The 21,734-nt window shown below is 44.4% G+C and overlaps 1 protein-coding gene across 5 annotated transcripts in view; it reads right to left on the bottom strand.

The window, feature by feature from the left end:
* Positions 1-21,142, bottom strand: part of SMAD1 (SMAD family member 1) — a 72,122-nt gene extending 50,980 nt beyond the window's left edge. The window contains exon 1 of one of the 5 annotated variants that reach the window (XM_066385977.1): positions 21,058-21,142. The gene's annotated coding sequence lies outside the window, so the exon portion shown is untranslated. The other 4 variants (XM_066385961.1, XM_066385997.1, XM_066385970.1 and 1 more) reach the window with 4 other exon arrangements.
* Between the last annotated feature and the right edge of the window lie 592 nt (positions 21,143-21,734).

The following is a 21,734-nucleotide window of genomic DNA, read 5'->3' as shown; positions in this document are numbered from 1 at the left end:
ATCTGTAGTCATCTCAATTCAAAAACTGTAGTCATTGACCTGTAAGAGTTCACTCCTCTAACACGGAACATGGAAGACCAGAGGCATTTTAAAATTTAATCTTATTGACTACGAGAGAAGTCTGCAGTAGTTGTCTCTTAGAAAAGCAAATCTCTTCAAGTCAAGGCTATCTAGAATAGCAATTTTACAGATTGCAAGGACTGCTAAATGTGGTAAATTTCCATAAGTGGCCAGTTATGAATGATTCATCATTAACAAATGAATGAAATTAGTTTAACTGAGCTATTCCCTACGCAAGCATTATGTGGGTTGTTTTTTATAAACCTCTTACTGACTCCTCACATTTCTTCAAGGTATGAATCATTGCCTCAATTTTACTAATACACTCAAGGATCAGAGTTTAAGTAACTTTCCCAAGATCATATTCTAGCAAGTGAGAGATCTACATTTTAAACCAGAACAGATACTAAAAAGTCTGTTTTCAGGTTAAAAAAAAAAATCCAAAAGTCTATTTGGCAGATGAAAATGGGATCAGCTAGGCTAGAGGAAGGGGGAAAAAAAAACAAAAAAAGATCCCTTTTACTAAAAAAAAAAAAAAAAAAATCCTGCTCTATTTCATTTTTTGGAACATTTTCCTCTTGCTCCACGGATCTCGCAGGTGCTGTTTAGGACAACAAAACATGCACATCTGTAGGGGTGAACTGACATGCACAGGCAGGACAGCCTGAACCCTCTTCCTATATTTAGATCCTTCAGCTCAGCGCTGAATTGAATAATTTAATCTGGACCCTCTAGAAGGGAAGCACATCCATATTCATCACAGGCATCAAAGGAAACATCTTTACAAGTTATATCCTTTCACAAACCGACATATGGTCTCACACCACTCTCCCAATTGTTGAGCTCCTCCTCTGGGAAGAGCATGGAATTTTATTTCTTTTTATCACTTGAAAAAATCACTTCCCTCCTAATTCAGTAAAACTGGGTGGAGGCCACTTCCTCCACAGGTGAGAGAAATAAAACTTGTTGATCTGTCATTGTCAGGAATGTTCAAGTTAACCATTTATTTTATGTCCCTTAAAATGGAAACAAAAGGCAGACTAAATCTAGAGTAAGAAATCGGGGGGCAGACTCCAGGCTTCCCACATAAAATCCGTGCAATTTTTCTGTCCTTTTAAGATGATTCTAAATGAGAAAACAAGAGCCCTTCTCTTGGAAAGAGACGCAGGTTTGAATGGCAGCTTTCCACGTGGTAGCTGCACTAGGAACAGAACATTTCTCTGGGCCTCAATCTGCCTTTCCACAAAATTTTGAGTCTGCTGGGTTGTGATGAAGATTAAGCATAAACATGTGAAACTGATCTGAGAACTATAACATGCTGAAAAAGATAACATTTTATTGAAAGCAGTTTCACAAATAAGAAAATTTTAATATTTTGTGTATACAAAAAGCTTCTGTCCTAGTTTTTATCCATTCAGTGAAATTCTAACTTTGTTTTTTTTTTTAATGATTCATTTGACAAACACCTATATTGTGCTGGATCCTCTTCTAAGCACAGGGGACACAGCATTGAACAAAGGAGACAACAGAAATTTTAGAAAGTCCACGCCTTCATGAGACATGCATTCTAGTGCTTATGGAAGGCCTCGCTGAGAATGTGATACTTAATGGTGGCTGAAATGTTCAACCAGAGAGTCCAGTGGAGCAGGAACGGAGGGAGGAGATGAAGTCAGAGGTGAGGGAAGCAGACTCAGGCACCTGGAGGGGCTTGTTCTTTTTCATGGTAGACGGAGACGGGGACCGGGACCACTGGGAGATTTGAGTCGAGAGGTAAGCCATGACCTGACCGACAGTCCAACAGGACTACTATGGCTTGCGGGTTGAGAACAGACGGAAAGGAGGGAAGTAGAAAGCAGTAAGGAGACCAGTTAGAAAGATATGGTCATTGTCATGGTTTAGGTGATAAAGGTTTGAATTAGCACAGCAGAAGGGGTTAAATTCTAGATATATTCTAAAGGTAGAACCATGGACAAATATACTTTCCTGTGTAATAAAGACACTAACCGTAACTTGGATAAATCTGGTTAATTTTTAGAAGTGCAAAGTCCCATATTATGGGACTAGGACACTGAGCATTTGAACCTCCAATACCCAGGATCAAAGGTCACAAGAGAAGTAAACCAAGAACAAGCACAGGAGCAGCAAGGCAGGAATAAGGACTAGAAGCTTAAATCTTGCAGGAATGAGGGGGAATGACGGGGAGGAGGCAGCAGTGAAGGGGAAGCGAGTGGTGTGAGCTGATGTGCTTACGACGGCTGGCGGCGGGGGTGGGGGGGTGTGTTGGGGTGACCATGAAGGGGATCCCACCTCTGGCCCCGTGCTAGGAGTTGAAGAGAAAATGACCAGGACCTAAAGAGCCACAAGGGAAGAGGCATTCTCAGATCAGCTTCATATATGCTCAAGATTACTCATGTTCCAGATAACCCAGATGTCTAATAATAATGGAATGATTAAATAAATTATGGTACATCCGACAATGATGTAACGGTTAAAAAAACAACAACATAAAAACAGACTTTCATGTCTAACATGGAAAGAAATCCATACCATAATTATTCAGTTTTTTAAAAATTACAGAACAACATCTATAGTGCAATCTCCTTTTAAAAACACAAACAGGCCCTGGCTGGTTGGCTCAGTGGATAGTACATTGGCCCAGCATATGGACGTCCTGGGTTCGATTCCCAGTTAGGGCACACAGGAGAAGCAACCTTCTTCTCTCTGCCCCTACTCTTCTCTCCTTCTTCCCCTCCCGCAGCCAGTGGCTCAAACTGGTCTAAGCATCAGCCTGGGCACAGAGGATAGCTCAGTACTCAAGCATCGGCCCCAGATGGGATTTTTGGGTGGATCCCGGTAGGAGCACATGTCTGTCTCACTATTTCAAACTCTCACTTAAAAACAAAACAGCAACAAAAACAAAAACACCACAAACAGAAACAAAACCTGTACATGTGTATCTTTTTATCTATGTGCATCTTTTTTTAAAACCGAATTTATTGGAGTGACTCTGGTTAACAAAATGATCCAGGTTTCAGATGCCCATTTCTTAACACATCTCCATGCACCATATGTGCACCCATAAAGACCTGGAAGTGAATAAACAAAACAAGTGCTCACCTTCAGGAGTGAGCTAGGAGGAGGGCAGTGTAAGAGAGCAGACTGTTTTTTTTTTTAATAATCAATCACTGTTTTCAATTTCAAAACCCCCAAAATAAAAATATTTATAAATAAGAACTGAACGTAGGTAAGAGATTTAGTCTACATGGCTCCAGAGGCAGTATTATGACAAGAGCTAGCGAGATTTATCTTTTTACAAAGAAAAGAGTGAAAGTGTTTCAGTACAGAACGGAACACCGCTGAACTGAGATTTTCCACAGAAATTTATTTCTGTATACAGGGTTGGAATATATGACCTAATTCTGGGTGAATACAGTATCAGTGGGAATGTATCCCACTTTTTTTTTTTTTTGGGAATGTATGTACTTTTTTATTAAGCAATTCAGGCACAGGATAATAAAATTCCATTTTACCAAATGCCGTAACATAACAAAAAATGTTTCCTCCCGTTCTAGTCCTCTAGTCCCCTTCCCATTATCAGTTCAAATATCCTTCAGAAATTTTTCAGAGCATGCATCCTACCCCCAAAATTGTTCTGTATCCCTCAAGTGTCTCAAGAGCAGTTTGGTCCAGTCCCTTTCCCCATACACAAATCTGTTCTCTACAAGACTAAAACAACTTCTGAAAAATAAAAGTTTACATAATCACCGAAACAAACATTGAGACCAGCCAGATTTCACTCTCCTCCACATGACGGCCAGTGACATCCTGTTTGCAACCTGTCCCAAACCGGGCTGGACTCCCACATGCTCACGTGGCCCCTGCCGAGGAGACACTGAACAAGGAACAGCAGCCCACTGCCAGAACTGTAAGAGCTCCCTCCAGCTAAGAGGGAAAAGCCGCTGAGGCCACGAGGCAACGTGTTTCCCAGGGCTAGGAAAAGAACACTTGTGGCTACAAGCGAGCATTGCCTACAGACCACAGAATCAGGTGAGACCTGCCCCATAAGTCCAGATCTTTGCAGCCTCAAGTCTGCTGGTTCAGTCCAGCCCGGTCCACTAACCTCCCCACAGTAATTTATCGATACTTACCAATCAAAATGGAAAGCCCAAACAGAGGGCTCGTAGAAGGCTTCAGAACCCAAGTCCTCCTTTACACATTCAGCTACTACAACAGCGTTAGTCTCCCTGATTCGCTATTTAACAATTCTTCAAGCACTCATCACAAGCATCAAGTGCAATGGAAAGAAAATGAGTATGATGTGGTTTCCACCACCACCAAGCTCACAGTTATAAAAGTGTGGGGGAACCACATTATAAGGGTGACTGTGATAAGAGCCACCTGATATGGCCATGCTGTTTAAGGAGAAACATACATGCAGGGAGAGTGCCCAACAACCTGGGCCATTTGTCCTGGACTTTGTGGCTCCTCTGGTCCAATGGAAATTCAAATGAGTCCAACCAGCAACCAGTGGCATCAATGGGTATGAATAATCAAGTGGAATGGGTAATCCAAAGCAGCCCTAATAAAAATTAGCCATTGCTTGTGGGACGTATTCTGCTTTATCCGATAAAACCTTCAATTCCTGATCACGTTTTGCTTACAGTAATAAAACTATTCGCTACCCTGAGAACACAGTAAATACTAAAGAAAACACCTATTCAAGATTCAAATAGTTCTGTGGAAAATCTCTAAGTGGATGCCAGTTAACTACAATGATTTTACTATATTATAAAAACTTACAGCCCTGGCCGGTTGGCTCAGCGGTAGAGCGTCGGCCTGGCGTGCGGGGGACCCGGGTTCGATTCCCAGGGCACATAGGAGAAACGCCCATTTGCTTCTCCACCCCGCCCCCCTCCTTCCTCTCTGTCTCTCTCTTCCCCTCCTGCAGCCAAGGCTCCATTGGAGCAAAGATGGCCCGGGCGCTGGGGATGGCTCCTTGGCCTCTGCCCCAGGCGCTAGAGTGGCTCTGGTCGCGGCAGAGCGACGCCCCAGAGGGGCAGAGCATCGCCCCCTGGTGGGCAGAGCGGCACCCTGGTGGGCGTGCCGGGTGGATCCCGGTCGGGCGCATGCGGGAGTCTGTCTGACTGTCTCTCCCCGTTTCCAGCTTCAGAAAAATACAAAAAAAAAAAACTTACAAACATATTTTATCATATAAATCACTCTATCTTCCCCTCAAAATTCATACTAGAGGCAAAAAAGTCCTCTACAAAAGATCTGAAACATCCCAGTTTAAGGGCTCAATAAACTCTCAGCACCACCATCACCAACACCAAAGGGAGAGAGTTGTTCTGCAGGTGGTTCTATGGGATACCTCACATAGGAGGGCACCCTTGGCCTCCCTCAATTTTCAGCACAGCTCAAGAATTCAGGAAGAATCATATCATTCTTGTATCACCACCACCACCACCGAGCAGCAGGTTGTCCTGAGCACTTTATACCTATTAACTCTCATAATCTTTATGAGTATCCTTATGGTACAGACTGTTTCAGAGATGATGAAACTGAGGCGCAGAACTTGCCAAGGCCACTCCTCGACCACCCTGCTTCCCCAAGTCACCTCCTCCTTTGTTTCATGCATAAAGCAGAGGCAGTGACAAGCAAGGACTTGCTTATAGTTTTATTTCTATTTATATATTTTCTTAATTCAGTGAGAGGAAGGGAGGCAGAGACAGACTCCCACATGCACCCCACCGGGATCCAGTCGACCAGCCCACTAGGGGGGCAATGATCTGCCTATCTGGGGTGCTGCTCCATTGCTCAGCAACTGAGCTCTTCTTAGCACCTGAGCTGGAGGCCTCAGTGCCCAGGGTTAACTCACTCCAATCGAGCCTTGGCTGCAGGAGGGGGAGAGGGAGGGAGAGAGAGAAAAGCAAGAGGGGGTAGAGAAGTGAGAGGGGAAGAGGTGGAGAAGAAGATGGGCACCTCTCCTGTGTGCCCTGATGGGGAATCGAACCCTGAACATCCACATGCTGGGCTGACGTTCTACTACTGAGCTAACCAGCCAGGGCCTAGTGGTTAATTTTAATCCATCCAATTCCTTCCCTTCCCAATTTATTTTTTGTTGTTGTTTTCCCTCTTGATATACTCCCAAGTTCCTAGAACCTAGAGAAACCAAGAGTTCTATCAGGGTGGCAATGACAAAATTAAGTTCATTTGAACCTCAAGAGCCTAGAATAGAGGTAAGAAGTGTTCAGCTCTACCTCCACAAGACACAGGGAAACTGACTTCACTACTTCACATCAACAGCCTCTGCATGTGTTCAGCCCTTCATATTCTTTTCCTATGAAGTCTGTGGAACAATACAATTAAACTCCTTTTAAGAAATTCATTTTCCTTACATCCCCACTGATTATTCTTAGGGTCCTTTACTTAAAACATAAAACAAAATAGGAATGACAGGCTTTTATTTTCTCTTGAGGTAATACTTTTCCATTGAAGCAAATGTAGAGACAGAAAAGTTAAAGAACTCTTCCAAGTATCGTCTTTTATTACAGGTAAAATATTTAAACACTCGTCTTAAGGTTCCTACAAAGCTGGCAGTCTCCATGCGATTTATAGGAAAATGGCAGGAAGAAACCCCCAGTCCTCTCAGTTCCGGAGGATCTGGGTACACTGGTGGGGCAGGAACAGGTCGGTGACATTGCCGCTTCAGGATACAACCTGCCTCCAGGTCCCCTTGTCCTTCTCTGTACCAGGGTTTCTCTGCTCAGCACCGCCCGGCCTCCGCCCACAAACACTGCAGAGACACCCGCCGCCCCCACCTGGGACAACCCCAACCAGCTCTGACAGCCGTAAGCTCCGCACAGCCCAGCGGACCGCCGCTCTGCTCTGCACACTTTTCTGTTCCCGCACAAGCCGAGTGCCTCAAGCGCATCACTGAACTCTACTTCTCGACTCCGGCACACAAGGGACTGATTTCTGCAAAAAGGAAAAAGGAAACTGTGACAAACATACAAACCTGTTCTTACCATCTTTTTCTCCTCCGAGAAAAGAAAAAAAAGGGGGGGGGTGAAACAGCTCACCCTCAGACATCACTGTCCAGAGCACCAACTGCTGCTGGGTATAAAGGCACAGTGCAGACCCACAACGAACTCACAACACACCACAGGTCGTAGTCCCTGCCAAGTTTCAAAGGACATCAAAATGAAAAAAAAAGTTCACTCAGAAAGTACCTACTGCGTGTCAGGCCAACAGTTCTTAACACTGTTATTTAGACTTCCCCAGAAAGTTACATATCCGACTTCCCCAGAAAGTTGTACTTTCTGACAACTCCCTCCACATCCCAGGGGCAGACCCCGGCATTTCTGCAGCGGTTGTGCACGCAATTCTGTGTGCAGCGAAGGTGAGAAGTACAGTGCTAACACAGACCATAAAGATACTGACCATATACCTTCAACGAACTCAGTCCAGAATTAGTGAGATAACTAGTAAAAGCTATTAAAACTGACACTAGATTAGACAAACAGGTTTGTAGTGTTCCTCAAACTTCTAAGATCCTCAGTGCAAGTCCTACGTCGACGGTCCCTTATCCCAACTTTATCAAGCCGCGTGAGAAAGGTACACTATGAACAGAATCATAACTACAGACACTCAAAAACTTGCTGAAAGAGCCAATGGAGGTAGAAATGGGCAGGAAGCAAGAGCTCTACCCACTGCTTCAGATTTCTTGCCCAACCCCTCAACTTTGAAAGACTATCCCAATTATAAGATTAATACCTTCTAGCTGAGATGATTTAACATTAATAACAGTGGCGTGTCATTTAACTTTTCACATCATAGCACTCGCACTCTCCCCTTATCAGTAAGAATGCTTCTACAGGGCAGAAACTGACATAATCAGAGCCCAGTGCTGAACACTCAGTAGGAAGTCACTTAACTCTTGCTGAACTGATTAATATCAGTTTAACAAATAGCAGAACTCCACAGGGATGATGCACCTTTATAAAAGCAGGCTTTCAGGCACTACAAAGCAGCATCTCAGCCTATGCAATTCGACAAGACAAAACTCTTTGGTGTCCAAATGCAAATACATGCTGTAAATACAGCTTGTGTGCCAATCATTTAAACGGTAAGCTAATTGTGTTCACGGTTAACAGAAAAACATTTAACCAATCAAATATTTGCTCAAGCTTGAACAAACTAAACTGAAGTTCTGAGCATACAAACATGAGCATGGGGAAAATAAAGAGGCTGTTATTAATTATGCCAGACTGCAAAGCCAGCAATGGACAACAAGCAAAACAGGAAGCTGTACTAGATGAGACAGCAAGCTATAGATGCCCTAAGTTTTAATATGGCTAAATGTCACTGCATCGATATTCTTCCCTTTCATGAAAAGCTACTGTCTTTGATAAAATTAAGGCCCATTTTTCCCAACGTTCATACTCTCTCTCCTAATCAAAGCTTAAAGAGTTTGAGGGAGGTCTGACCAATGCACCCCAGTTCAGGGTCCCTACTCCAGGCAATCATTCAGAAAGAAGGAGGATGGTTAACAGGCCAAGCGCAGAGCCTGTGGGTGAAATTTAAGAGCCCTTTTCCCCCATCAACTTTAAAATACTTGCAGATCATTTAAAAGAAATAAGACGGTGAGGCAGAAGAAGTAGACACATTTCACTCTGTCTGGTGGCTGGATAAGAACACACTCAATGCTGCAAAGACTGAGTGTACTTAACTCAGCTAAGGCCCCCCCCCCCCCAACCAGCAGATGGTTTAATGGCAGCAGGTATAAAGCCTTTTTTACACTCACAACCTGAACCATTATTCTTAAGAGAAAAATCTAGCAAGTTAAATGCTGATGCCTAACGCCCTTAAATTTTTTCCACATTATACGAGGTTTTACTGCGTGGGAGAACTTCTCTCACTTTATTTTAGTACCTTATAAACTACCGAATTTCCTCATGTATAAGATGCACCTTAATTTGGGGGCTCAAAATTTGGGGGGCAAAAGAATTACATAGTTATTGAACTCAAGTTTTATTACTCATAAAATTCATACAACTCTTCATCACTGTCAAAACTCCCATCCATTAGCCTGTCCTTATCTGTGTCTGATGGCAAATCACTGTCTTCATACATTTCCTCGTCTTCAGTTCTATCTATGGCATTTGAAATGCCAAAACCACTGTATAAAATGCACCCAGTTTTTAGACCCCAAATTTAAAAAAAAAAAAAAGATTTCTTCATGTATAAGACAGTAGCCCATCTCAATCGTCAAATCCATATTCAAACGCCATCACCATGTCTCATCTGAGTAAGGGAAATGTCACTATAAAGAAACGCCAATATTGCAACTCAGACAGGAGAGAATGGGGCCCATATCCACATGCCAGCGTCTTCCAGGTTCACCGTTTGTGCCAGCTGACTAAGTGCATATAACTGATAGCCCCTGAAGTGTACCTTCTTGGCCTCCAGCTTCTCCTAGAGGGCAGGAAAATTTTGGTTTCCTTTCCTTCAATAAGAAAAGCTCAGTTTTCCCAGACTAGCACTCCCTGGCCCACAAAGAGTAATACCAGAATGCAGAAGAGAAGACTTCGTGCCCACTCTACTGTCCGATCCAGAGTCCGATCCAGCACACAGCAGAACCTTGTATGTTCATTAGCAGTCTGCATTTTGTTTGTGAATTGCTTGTTCGGGTCCTTTTCCAATTTTTCTATAGGACTTAAAATCCTATTGTTTTCACCTGTTTCTTACAAAGACCAGTAACCTGCTGCAAATTTATTACCTGAAACATTGGGTTTGTGAGTATGTACTTGGTCAGTTGTGGTCACATAAATGCTGTCAAATCTATACGTTTTTCCCTTATGGTCTCAGCCTTGGGAGCCATGTTTAGAAGGACTCTACAACCGGCTGTTAATCCCCCCTTTCCTTCTGACACTGTGACAAAATCCACGCCAGAATCTTTCTGCACTGAGCATATACTACTCTAATGAAAAAAAAAAAAACACTAATGAATGTTATTAAGAATAAGCATTGCCTGACCAGGTGGTGGTGCAGTGGACAGAGCAGTGGACTGGGATGCAGAAGACCCAGGTTCGAGACCCCGAGGTGGCCAGCTTGAGCGCAGGCTCATCTGGTTTGAGCAAAAGCTCACCAGCTTGGACCCAAGGTCGATGGCTCGAGCAAGAGGTTACTCAGTCTGCTAAAGGCCCGTGGTCAAGGCAACATATGAGAGAGCAATCAATGAACTAAGGTGTCAAAACGTAAAACTGATGACTGATGCTTCTCATCTCTCTCCGTTCCTGTCTGTCCCTATCTATCCCTCTCTCTCTCTGTCTCTGTTAAAAAAAGAAAAAGAAAAAAGAATAAGCACTGATAAATTCAGAACACTTAGTTTTTAGAGCTCTAGGCAACTGAAATAACTTTTTAAAATCATTACCAGGCATTTTTTCTCTTAGTTCCATTTCTATACTTCTCTTAAAAACCTTATCTACAGCTGTCAGGAAAATGCTCCATCTATACATTCCCAAACTTGGTATTTCACAACTTCGTTACGGGCATTCCTACTGCTAACTCTGCCCAATTCATTCAGTCCATTAGACTCATGACCTGTGGCCCCCTTATCTAGACTACATTCGATCCTGCTCTCATTAACATCCTAGACTCTAAAATCACATTGATTTTTATAAATAACTAACAATTTCTGAGTGCTTATTATGTGCCAGGCCCCATGTTATGTCCTTCGTGTAGCCTGTATTTCAATGACTGTACCTCCCATTTTCACCTCCAAAGCCAAGAAACATATAATCAATGGTGTGTCATGTCTGATTTGACAAGTTTTTCCCCTCAGTAGTACATGAAATAATGTCTCACCATTGGCAGCATCTCAGATGTGATGAAATATGAAAGGATAACTCATTTCATTTGCAAACAATCGTGAGGCCGACACTATTACCTCTCCTTTTCAGATGAGAAAAAGTAAGGTACAGTCACTAATGGTAAGTAGCTTCCCCAAAGTTATAAAAACCAAGCTAAGTGTTGCGGCTTAGGCCTAAACCCAGACATTCAGATTCCAGAGCCTCATTTCTTAACCGATTTGCTATTCTCGGGCCAGAATCATTTCCACCAATATTTCCTTCCGAGCTTACTATCAAGCCACCAAGTCATATGAGAAGCAACAATTACCTTGTTTGCTGCAGCCACCTCAAACTTCACCTCAGGGTCCTCCCTACTATTTAGACTTTGAATTCTCCATCAATTTCCTGGCACAACACCCACCACAGTTCTCCCAAAGCTTCTCCATTATTCTAAACTTCCAATGCCATCTGCTGATGCCCCTACCTCACCAGCCCAGGGAAGGGACCTGCACCGCACACTACTGGGAAAATCAGCACGTGCTGGCATGAGATCTGCCACCCACTTCCCTCTCTACATTAGACCCCGTTCTGCTTTTTCTCAGACAACTCTCCCTTCTTGCCATAGCTAATATTTCATCACCTGTGCTCAGAATCACTAACTCCACCACGCTTTGTCTTCTGTCCATTTACTTCTTTCCCTCAACCTTCAAATATCAAGAAGTCTCATCTATATATTTTAAAACAGAAGTCACTCAGGGGCGTTTTAAGAATCTAGATTTCTTAGACTACTAAGTCTCCTCTCTTCCACTGCGTTCACCTGATCACCCCGACCTTTCCTCCTTCACCACGAACCACACAACACTTCCCTTCTGAACCTAGTTCTGGAACCTCTTCCCTCGGCCTCCTGGTTTAACTACTGCTCTGACCCCACACCTCTCTTCCAGTTCCTTCTCTTGTCCACTTCAAACATACCAGACCCTTCCCCTAATTCCTATCTGTGGGCTTTAATGGGAGAGTCAACCCACAGGCTCTTTGTTTCTGTTCACGCTTCTCTCAAAATACCCACCCCTTCTTAGAAGTTCACCATCCTGTCCAAAGTCAATCGCTGCTGAGACTATGTAAAGCTCGAGGCCTTCCCTAGGCTTCAGCGTAGTTTGTATCTCCAGACACCCGACCTTGGATTCAACTCGTCCATTCTCTTTCATCATTCACACCAGCTTCACTCCTACAAGCAGTCCTTCCCTATTCTTTAGTAAAGGCTGTATTAATTTTCCAGCCACTTAGAATAATCTCTGCTTCCTTGCTCTCCCATTACTGTATGGACAAATGAACACCAAGTTCATTTTTACTCAGAAAACCCACCTCATCAAAAAGATAAGTCAAACAGCTTTCTTATTCATCTCCCAGCCTAGGGGCTCAACCCCCTCTGACCCAAACTGCATGTTCAAATACCTTCAGTGACTTCCAATGCTTCTTTATTCTGACATCCAAAGGCCCAAAAATTCTCACCCAATTTCACTTTTTCTGAGTCTCTCTCCCACCTCACCACACTGGGCCCCATAGGGAATACCGACTGTGGTCGGGCAGAGCTGCTCACCAGCCTCTAGGCCTGTGCTGTCCAATAGGGTAGCCACTGACGGCTCTTTAAACCTGAATTAATGAAAATTTTAAATGCGGCTCTCAGATGCACTAGCCACATTTTAAGTGCCCAATTGCCACATGTGGCCGGACCGTTGGAAAGCGCCGATACAGACGCTGCCGACTCTGTGGGAAGGTCTCCTGGCCAGGCCTGCTCCAGACAGCCTCCTCACTCCCGCTTCCCTCGGAGTCTGCGGCCACGACTCTGCCCAGGCTGTCTCTCCCTTCCACCTACGCAGACCAACATGTCCTCCCATGCCACGTGGTCCTCACCCGAGTTCTCTGTACAACCTATTCCTATAGCACCTTGCCACAACACTTGCAATGTTATTGCATTTAATTCATTTTTGTGTCTTCTCACCAATGACTGAGCCACTCAGAAAGAATAAATATTCATTAGATAATAAAACATATACTTAACTAAATTCTGTATCACAATGATCAAATAAGAATATATTTTAAATCCTTCTTCCATTAAAATGACACATTTTCTTACAATCTAAGCAAACAAGGGATCTTGCATTTAGTTAACTAACTAATGATTTGACTTAATGCCTAATTATAATACTTGAAAGATAATTAGCTCCCTTTTTTCCTCGTGGTGTTTGAAACTGAAAGAAAAAGCTATCAAGGTCTGAAATACTTCCACTTTCCTTAAGAACACCCAAAAGAAACCACAAAAGATAGACGAGAGGAAAATGAATGAATAGTTTGAGCAACTATACCCTAACTATCTGAGATCGTAGGAAAAAAAAACACTATAGTACAGCTGCTCTAAAATTAAGGAGAAACTACAAATAAGCATTAAGAATTATGTATATCTTTTTAAATCAAAAACTAGACTTCTCTATTCTCTGCCCAAATATTTTTATTTGCATTTTTAAGCTCAAAACCATACAGATGCATAATGAACTGTTGTGTGTATATGTACTCCTTTATATTTAGACTTGTCAGGAAAATCCGTTAAGAAACCAATCCACCACATCAAAGACTTGGGTTTGTACAAGGGCATAAGGCTCTGTATCTGAACACGACAGACCAAGCAGAGATGGGACTTGGCAGAGTGGCCAGGTAAGGATTCCCATGAACTATAGAGGGTTTGATGCTTTCTCTTCAAGAGGGCATCTTTCCTGAAGTTCCGATTTTTGCTTAAAACAAATATTACAAAGATGTTAAACTGCTCAAATACTGCAGTTTCCAGTACCTTCCTAAAAATCTGATGTAGTCACTCGAGCTGAACTGTTTATGACAGTTTAGGTTTTTCCCATCCGAAAGATAGCGTCCCTTATGCAAATGAGCCTTCCACAGAGCTTGCTCACTTCCACAGGTCAGCAAGCAGCAGCTGTCAAGGTCAGGGTTTCGCCTCCAGGACTCCGGGCACACCATCTTCAAAATAGACACCGCAGTGAAGATTTCGATTTCGATCTTACCTAAGTATCTACATTCACACTACCTAACTTCGCTATTCTTTTTAAAGGGAGTTACTCCAGAGGAAGTGTCAAAAATATTTCAGGTGTTTCTGTGGCAAATCAGATGACAGATCACCAGATAAGACCGAGTAGTTGCCCTACCAGGTAACAGCAGAAAGGAATATAAAGAGCCAAGGGAGCGGACCGGGTGGTAGTGCAGTGAATAGTGTCGATGCTGAGCAAAACCCCGAGGTCGCCAGCTAAAGCGCAGGCTCACCAGTTTGAGCACAAGTCTCAAGCTTGAGATAGCACAAAGTCACAGATGTGACTCAAAGGTCACTGGCTTGAGCAAGGAGTCACTGGCACAGCTGGAGTGTCGTGACCCCCTCCCTCCGCCCCCAGTCAAGGCACCTATGAGAAAGCAATCAATGAACAACTAAGGTGCCGCAACTATGAGTTGATGCTTCTCATCTCTCTCCATTCCTGCCTGTCTGTCCTGTACTCACTATCTCTCTCTCTAAAAACAAACAAACAAAACAAACAAACAAAAAAAAAACAAGAGATTTCACTCTGGGGCAAAATGGGGATGCCTCATTTATTATCAAAGCAAGACGAGCGAATCCTGGCCCCAGAAAGTAAACCCAGAGCTTCCAGGTTGTTGAGCACATGCAGGCGGGTGACAGTGGCGTACCTAGAGGGATGGGAGCTCTGCACCCCCGCTCCATACACCTCGCCCTACGCATTCCTAGCATCTGCCTGTTTCTTGATTGCACCCTTTATATATAATAAACCGGTAACTGTAAGTTTAAAAAGAAAAAGAAAAAAAAAAAAACACATATAGGAAGAAGTACAATTACAGAGAACACGTCATCAGGCGCAGTGTCATTTTATAACTTAATAGCAAACTTCTCTAACTTTTTATATATATTAAATTATCCTCTTATCTCCTCATATCTTTCTAATTCTCTCCCTAGTACCCCACAGCTCCTTCCCTAAATACCTCAAACTTTAGCTTCTGGTTAAGAATATGATTTGTTTTTTAGACTCAAGACAGGCGATGTCACACAGAACTGCCTGACTTAATTTGAACTTTGTTCAACAATCTTTTTTTTTTTTTTTTTTTTGTATTTTTCCGAAGCTGGAAACGGGGAGAGACAGTCAGACAGACTCCCGCATTCGCCTGACGGGGATCCACCCGGCACGCCCACCAGGGGCAATGCTCTGCCCACCAGGGGGCGATGCTCTGCCCCTCCGGGGCGTCACTCTGCCGCGACCAGAGCCACTCTAGCGCCTGGGGCAGAGGCCAAGGAGCCAACCCCAGCACCTGGGCCATCTTTGCTCCAATGGAGCCTTGGCTGCGGGAGGGGAAGAGAGAGACAGAGAGGAAGGCGAGGGGGAGGGGTGGAGAAGCAGATGGGCGCTTCTCCTGTGTGCCCTGGCCGGGAATCGAACCCGGGACCCCTGCACACCAGGCCGACGCTCTACCACTGAGCCAACCGGCCAGGGCTTGTTCAACAATCTTGAATCACCCATTTTCTGGTAAGATCCCAGTGATTAAATCAGACATGGGACTCTTCTTTTCCACCTCTAAAATGGTAATTAAAAAAAAATCAAACATCTCTCTGAGTTTGTCAGACCTGATTCCTACTCAGCTCAAACAATGTTAGGTCCAAAAGTTAGTATCACACCAAAACATTCTTCCTTTCTCTCCCCCCCCCCCAAATTATAGTAGGCTGGACATGCTCAGAACATAGCCTCAGGAACACTGCAACCGTGGTAGGAAAAAAACAAACGAAAACTTAACAGAAAGAGTGATCCACGTTCCTGCTTTCCCTGTTCCGATCACTAGATGGGTGACTTTTAGGCAAGTCTGATTATCTTTACTGGGTCTCAGATTGCTCAACTTGATATGAACCAACTGGATTAGAAAATCCTGAGAGCAGCTTTTAACACTAAATAGCTCTGCTCTCTGTAAAGAAAATTACAAACCTGAATGTTTATGAAGGCGCTTGGCGAGGCAGTCCCATGATGGCCTTCACCTGAAATATCATGCAGTGTGTGTACTGAAGTGTACACACAAGCTTACCAATGGGCGTACTGAAGTGTACACACAAGCTTACCAGTGCATGTAAGCATTTTTGGTTTGGAGGACAGTAGTGATAAGGTATGAGATCCCTGATTTCATCAGATTCTTAAACAGCTCTACCCCCCAAAATAAGTATAAGAACTGAACTGCAAGACTACACAATAGTGGACATTTAAATGTACAAAAAAAATATCTTTTCCAAGGAATCTGTAATGAATGATTTGTATCTCAAGGTACAGTGTTTACCAGCTTAGGGAAGACAATTTTTGATGAGATAAACTGAACTACTAGAACTTTCTCTTTAGTAACATCAGCTTATGATTATACAAGAAAAATGCAAGGGCAAAGTGGCAGGAATTATCCAAAAAAGCAGTGATAAAACTAATTTGGCTTTGAAATACATGACTTTTATGTCAGACTTATTCTTCTAGTTATGTTCTGCTTCCATATGGATTAACATTACATTTCCTTTTTTCCAAACACTTAAAATGAGATAGCCAGGAAAAGCACAATAGCACAAAATTTGTCTAAAGGCCTAAAAAATAAAAGCAAAGTCACATCTATTATGGAATAATAAAGTCCAGCAGAACAATGATTATTTGAGTATTCTAGACAAAAAAAAAAAAAAAAAAAAAAACCACATCAAAAAACCATATATAATATATATATAAATATATAATTAAAAACCATATATAATTATAAATATATGTATATCTAAGGGTAAGGACCCAGAGTCAGACTACCTTGTACATATCATAATCACTAGCTATGTAGCCCACAGCAAGACAGTGAATAATTCTGAATTCAGTTTACGTGTAAAATGTGATGTTACAACAGTACTTAGGAAAGTTTTGAAGCTTAAATGAGGTAGTTTTAAAAACAAGGAAACCGTAAAAACACAGGAAAAGCCTGACCATGTGGTGGCACAGTGGATAATCAGCCTGGGAGGCTGGGGGCCCAGGTTTGAAACCCTGAGGTCATCAGCTTGAGCACAGACTCATCAGCTTGAGCACAAGGTCACTGGCTTGAGCCCAAAGGTCGCGGCGCTGGATTGAAGCCCAAGGTCGCTGGCTTGAGCAAGGGGTCACTGGCTCAGCTAGAGCCTCTGGTTACTGGTTAAAGCATATATGAGAAACAATCAATGAACTACTAAGGTGCCGCAACTGTGAGTTGATGCTTCTCATCTCTCTCCCTTCCTGTCTGTCTGTCACTGTCTGTCTCTCTCAAAAAAAAAAACAAAACAAAAAAACACAAAAAAAACTCAGAAAATATTAGCTATAATTACTTCTCCTAGCGAAAGCTCTAAACTTATGAGAATCCATGACACCAATGATAAATATAAGGCACAGAAAAGTCAACCTCAATTTATCCAGAGCCTCAACTGGCACACACAAACAAGTCGTAGACAGCTCTCTTTTTTGAGATATGTCCCACAAACTCATCAGTAGGGGTAACAAGCAGAGAAATAGAGGGAAAATGAGTAGAAAAGGAGGAAAAAGAAAAATAAAGTCCCAGAGTAGCGCTGTCGAATGGATAACCTTCTGCCACGATAGAAATGTTCTATTTAGATATTATCCAATATGGCAGCCGATGGCTAAATGTGGCTATTGAGCACCTGGAATGTGATGAATGCTATTAAGAAGATGAATTTTCATTTTTATTTAATTTTAATTTAAATATCCATGTGTGGTTAAGGCTACCTTACTGGATAGCATAGCCCTAGATGACCCATAAATTGAATAACTGTCAGAAATCTCAGAAAAAACTAGGGTCTTTTCCTGAATTGTTCATAAGTTCAATTCAAATATCTTTGTTTTCAATGGCAATCTGGTAACTATGCCTAGTTAAAGAAATAACATGTTAGCTGATACATCAATACAGGGCAACTCGTGCTAACAAAAAGATCAGAGATAAGAAGTATGTGGTCCTCTGCTAGTTTAGAAGGTCCCAAAGGCCAAGTTGAATTCAAGCACACATGAAGCATGATTCCATACAAGGATCAAAGCTGAAAAGGTCCTTATCAGCACCCCCAAAGCATCTGTTTCCCCACTACCAAAACGAAAGCTGCTTAAGGAATGCAGACTGAACACTCCTCTACCTTCCATTTTTTCCCCCCAGAAATTTAGAGGTCTGTAAGTCTTCAAAAGAACCAGCATTCCTGGCCCATTCAGCCTTTCCACTCTAAACAAAATCTATGTACCACCCATATCTGAAGTATAACACCAGACTCCTCCTTAGCTGCCCCTGTAATATGGTTTAATTATGATGACTGAACTAATAGGCTGACATCATAGACTTTTACAGGCTGACCCCATGTCATCCTGATGTATCATTTTGCACCAGTTCAGTGCTGTAAATCAATTTAAGATCTCAAGCAGGTTGAAAAGGCTGGTAATGATGCTTTCTCTGCTGCCTCTGGAGACTCTACATTATACACAACTTACATTATTTATAAAGCCTCAATGATGCCTCCATTAGCCTTGTAAGACTACACAAATGAGATCTCTTACACACACACAACTTGGCCCTGATTATGTAGGCGGCGGCAGCTTAAATATACTCGTCTAATTACACTCAAATTCATTCCTTTTCCAATCTAACCAAGTTACTAGGTTTTACCTTTAACCCAGAATTACCAGAAATAAAAAATACAATCTGAAATTTAGTTTTTAACTAATAAGTGTATTTAGGAAAATGAGACCTACTTCCTCTTAATGTTTTAATGAACTTAGTAGAAAAAAAATTAAATTTCAAGAGGCATAAGAGGTTAACAGGTTTAATCGCTTTCCTAAAACTGTCATTTCTCTAATGCAAAAGTCATCAGCTCTTCAAGGGTATAAAACCAAAGGATACTTGCAAAAAGGAAAAATGGATATGGTTACATACCTATGGTTGGAGGAGTCAAAACCAAAGCAAGGACAAATCCCGACCCTCAGGAGAAACCCGATCCAGTCTGGATTCTCCCAGAGCTTCTGGCATCTCCCACCTCTAGAAAATCATCTCTGGAAACGCTGGTTACAGTTTCCTAAGAATTGCAGTATTACACAAATGTACACCACCTGCACAGAAATATCAAATAACTGCAAATGGGAAGGGGGGAGGGGGCAGGGGAGGACAAACACTTAAATGAGTACAGCACATTTAGTCCTGGTACCTATATCACAATATCCGCCATGCAAAATTATTTTTACTAATTGAAAACGCTGAGGCGGTGAACACTGCTTCCGCCTTGATTCTTTTTCAATACTGGTTCCCAAACAGCTCACCTACCTCCAATAAAACGTCAAGTGGTAATTATCAACAAGGTGAAAAATCAACACTGGCAGAGAACAGTTTTCTCACTGCGTTACTGAATGGAGGCATGCTATCCACGACAGGCCAGCAGTTAGCGCGAGCAAGTGTTCCGAAATAAAGGCATTCTGTCATCCCTCAGCAACAGGAAAGACAGACAGAAATCCTGCAACTTCTGAACCATTCCACCTACTTGGAAATTTCCCATACAACGGAAAGCAGAGACCACTAGGAGGAAGAAAAAGGCCGGTTGTCACAGCACTCACGAAAACGATGCTTCCTCGGGAGCTGGTTCTGAGACGCGCCGCCTTCCCAGAAGGAAAGCGCTTATCTCACACCGTGCGTTTAAAAATCATCTGCGCCTCTAAATAAACAAAAGCCGCAGCTACTGCAGCTGTGAGATCCGGCAGGCATCTGTCCCTCCACCCTCGCTAAGGACATCAAGGAAGCGCTCTCCCTGTAAGCCTTCGTATTTATTAAGCAACTAGAAAAACAAGCCCACATCGCTCCGTCTCACACCCACCACCCCCACCTTCTACAGAAACAACCCCCAGAAACACTCCCCAAGCCAGGGAGCGGAGTAAAGGGGCAGTTGTTCAACAAACAGCGAACTCACAAATACACTTGCAGTGAGGCCATCGAATCCGGTCAAGGGAAAGGAATGAGACGACACTTGGAGGCGCAGGGGGGTGTAGGCGGAAGAGAGAGAGAGAGAAAAAAAAATTACGCGCCGCCGCCGCCAAACCTTTCAATAAATTAGAGGGGATTTCGGTACGAACTTTCCTTGACCTCGACCCCCAAGAGGCTCGTTGGACGCAGAGAAGCGAACGGGTCTGGGACGCGCAGGGACCCAGGGCAGCGGTGTCCCCCCGGCGCGAGAGCGGCTCCGAGCGCGTAAAGGGCAGCGCCCGCGGCCGCCGTCCAGTTCCCGCAGGGTGGCCCGGGCTGGCGCGGGACACAATGGGCCCTCGGGCCGCGCGGATGGGCCTCGGCCCGGCTGCAAGAACGGAAAGAGAAGCGGGGAGCGGCGGAGGGGGAGGGCGGCCAGGGAAGTCCACCCGCGGGCAGGGCCGGGCCAGGCTCGGGCCGAGGAACGCGACTACCCCACCGCAGACCCAACAAAGACGCGAAGAGAGTCTCGGCCAAGCCCTGCCCGGCTGGTCGGGGCGAGCGCATAAGGTGGCAGGTTCGCTGCTCCGAACGGCCCAGAGGCGCCATCATGGGGGTTGGGGGGGTACCCGGCCCGTCCCACGCGGGGGAAAGCCCCCTCACCGCCGCGGCCCACGCCGGGCCCCGGGGACCGCGGCAGCCCTGCGGGCCCGTGCCCGCCCCAGCGGAGGCGGCGGCGGCAGCGGCGCTGGAAAGCCCGGGGCGCCGAGGGGAGAGGGCGGAGACGCAGCAGAGGAGAAAGTTGGGTTCGGGTCTGTTTCGTTTTACCAGGTTGGCTGCGCGCCCGTCCGCGCGGGCGCACGAGTGGCCGGCCGAGCGGGGTCCCGCAGCCCCGGTGCGGGCGGCCGGACGCCGCGCTGCGCTCGCAGGGTCCCTCCCCGCGCCTCGGCCCGGGTTGAGCCGCTTCGGCCTCTCCCTCCTCCCGCCCGCCTGCTCGTTCCCGGAGCCTGGATTGATCTGGTCGCGCTGGCGTCAGGGAGTCGGAGCCGCCCAGCCTCCACTCCGCGGCTGCCAATACCCGGCGCACTCGCCCGCCCGCCCGCTTGCTCACACGCGAACCCGTGCGCCGCCGCCGCTGCCGCGCGACCAGGGATCCTCTCCAAATTCCCGGCCCCGCCGGCCGGAGCGCGGACCGCGAGGGGCGCGGCCACAGCCCCCCGCCCCCACTGGTTCCGACGATAGAAAACTACTCCGCGCGTTCTGACTTCCCTCCCCTGCCTCCTTTAGTCCCGGTGGGCGGCCTTGGTGCATTATCTGCAAGTAAAGTTCTGTGTCAGTGTTTGTTTTCTGAAATCCTCATCTATATGTCCACCGCGCTCACCAGATCGTACTATAAACGTGGAGTGTGTTTATGACAATTATCTTTAAGAGTCGCCTTTTTACGTCTACTCACCTACTCCCGAATGATTTGCAAGCCTCTTAAGTTGCACGTATCCATAATTGGACAGCCTAGTAACTATTGCATGTACTTATACCAAACCCCGAATTAATACATGTGTTTTGTGTCAATTTGGGATCTAATGATTCCAGTAGGTTACTCCAAACAATGACAGATGGATGCCACAACAGCACTCTTACATTTTTGATCCAGTTTCTGCAGTCTTTTAGATGACAACCCCCTCTCAAAAAAAAAAAAAAAAAAAACTAGCTTTCATCTATCTACCTGATTGGCATAGACACCAAAAATAACTTTTTTGTTAAGAATGAATTTTTTTCTTGGCTAGCTCT

This window comes from Saccopteryx leptura, chromosome 1 (genome assembly GCF_036850995.1).
Source record: "Saccopteryx leptura isolate mSacLep1 chromosome 1, mSacLep1_pri_phased_curated, whole genome shotgun sequence".
Classification (NCBI taxonomy): domain Eukaryota; kingdom Metazoa; phylum Chordata; class Mammalia; order Chiroptera; family Emballonuridae; genus Saccopteryx; species Saccopteryx leptura.
This window is presented reverse-complemented; position numbering and strand designations above follow the sequence as displayed.